General features: G+C 40.1%; 1 long non-coding RNA gene across 1 annotated transcript in view; it reads left to right on the top strand.

Moving 5' to 3' along the window:
* The window catches only part of LOC144960083 (uncharacterized), a 197,436-nt gene that overhangs the window by 193,333 nt on the left and 1,603 nt on the right, over window positions 1–2,500 (top strand). The window lies entirely within an intron of this gene.

Here is a 2,500-nt window from a genome sequence, read left to right as displayed (position 1 = left end):
CTCTCTCTCTCTCTCTCTCTGTCTGTCTGTCTGTCTTCTATCTATCTATCTATCTATCTATCTATCTATCTATCTATCTATCTATCTATCTATCTATCTATCTATCTATCTATCTATCTTCTCTCCCTCACTCTCTCAAGAAATTGTGCACCTTTCCAACTCTTTCATTTTTCGATGATTTTAACTCTCGCAGTCCTCAACCCCCCCCCCCCCTTCTCTCTCTCTCCCCCTCCCCCCTCCCTCTCTCTCTCTCTCTCTCTCTCTCTCTCTCTCTCTCTCTCTCTCTCTCTCTCTCTCTCTCTCTTCTAACATCATCTCTTTACTGTAACATGTCCCCATAGGCACCCATTAGTGGAAGGGAACACACATAACTACGCCCCTTGGACATTTCGTCCGAATCTAAACATCACAGAAAAAGACGTGTTTATAGTCTGACTGAGCGATTTTAGTGAGAACTAATCACACAACTAGTGGTCGAAAAACAATAACAAAGAGCAGAGTGATGTCAACTTCCTTCATTCTATTGTTTGTAAACAACCAGCCATATTTGTCCGAGCGGATGTGCCTTGAGGGTGTGTCACAAATCCCGCGTTTTGATTGGTCAAAAATCTACTGTTTAATTATCTCTACCACTCACTACCATGGCCTTATCTCAATTCCCCTTCCCATATAGATAGTATGCAGATGACGTCACTCAGGCCTTTGTTATTGTATTTTGCCATCCGCGTTTGTGAGTTATTCTCACTGAACTGTATTAACCCGACTATAAACGTTCATGGATACACACAGTTTTGTGTGTTGGTCCGTTATACTTCCGGATGGCAATGTTATGAGCTTCTTAGCCAAGCGCATACTATCTATACCCCCCTCTCTCTCTCTCTCTCTCTCTCTCTCTCTCTCTCTCTCTCTCTCCCCCCCCCCCCCTTTCAACCCCTGTCTGCCTCCCCGTACCGGGACCTTCGATTCTGGTCGAAATCCTGATATTCCTCTCCGTCGTGTCTCTGTCATCATAGCGTTACTGCTCAGGTCACAAACTTCAACAAAGTGTGCACACGTTAAAAGTACACAGGAGTTTTAAAAAATGTGTTACGTCGTGTGCAGTCAGGCGAGGCCAGACAACGACAACGATTTAGCTCGTCGGGCAGACAAACAAACTACACACCCACCCCTCCACTTTCTTTACCACCACCACCACCACCGCCACTGCTGCAAAAAAAACAAAAAAAACAAGGACAACATTGCATATAATATATAAAAATGTTCTATCTTCAACAGTTACAGTCAGACAGTGACAAAACTTGCGTTCCGCGGCCTAGCGCCACCAGAGCTGCCATTATCTTCTTCCTCTGGGATTTTTATTTTAACTTTCCATTTAACTGATATTTTAACAATCTAATCTTGTAATACTAGTATGTATTACAGCTTAGCAATTTCGAGCCACTTAATTGATATTATGTTAATTTGGTTTGTTTTAAAAAGCTTAATCGTGACGTTTAGGGTCCTGATATTATCTCATTCGACTCACAAGCAAAACCTTTGACATCTGTCCTGTTCATTCGAGGTTTTTATGTAATTTATTTGGGGTTATTTGTATGATTAAAAAAACCACTTTATTTTAATATTATTTGGGTTTTTTTTTTTACTTGCGCGCTGGTTGGGTAACTAATTATAGTGGATCTGAAGGTAAGAACTTTAGATTCCTGTCCTATTCAAAAGGTATACTGTAATTTTTGCTGTCCGTCATGTTAAACTAGTCTGAACCACATGTACTGTCAATGGGGGTGATCTACATTACCTTATCTTGTGCTCGAAGTCATTGGTCACATTGCAAAGTGTGCTCAAAGGCTCAAAGTGACCTACATAATGAAAAGTGTTCACAGCTTTTGAAATATCTAACATCACGATTGGTCATTCTGTTCAGCATGACACATAGGTATGTTTACAACTTTCATAAACAAAGCAGCCTGTTTACATTTGTTAGGAAATATCCAATCGTTGGACAGCAACAAATCATGTGATTGATGACTCAGTATTGACGAAAACATGAATATAGATCACTCCCATTGACATTGCTTTGCTAGAATATGAGCAATGCTTTTGTACTTGTGTAGATATTATGATATCTATGCAAAAAACGAAACTTGGACACTATCCAACCGCTCTGCGCAATTTCATTTGCGGAACGCAGGCAGGTTTCAGCAGCAGCGGTTTAGTCAGTCAGCAAATAGCACAGTCTGTCTGGAGGGCGAGGCGCTGTGCTAGAAGGCAGACAGACTGTAGCCGATCGATAGTAGAAGTGCAGTCAGGCGTGGTCGCACCCAATCATGACGGCGATGTCGGTAAAAACAAAAAACCAGGTTAAATAAAAACAAAATTGAAAAAACAAAACAAAAAAAGAATAAGACAAAAGCAATTCAAAAAAAAAAAAAATAATAAAAAATAGAGGAATTGAAAAGAGAACAAAATAAAAAAAAATAATTTAAAAAATCAACTATCGTGG

The sequence above is a fragment of the Berghia stephanieae genome, chromosome 14 (genome assembly GCF_034508935.2).
Source record: "Berghia stephanieae isolate SIO BIC M18660-M18661 chromosome 14, UCSD_Bste_1.3, whole genome shotgun sequence".
Taxonomy (NCBI): domain Eukaryota; kingdom Metazoa; phylum Mollusca; class Gastropoda; order Nudibranchia; family Aeolidiidae; genus Berghia; species Berghia stephanieae.
The sequence above is the reverse complement of the archived record's forward strand: the minus strand, read 5'-3'. Positions and strand labels throughout refer to the sequence as shown.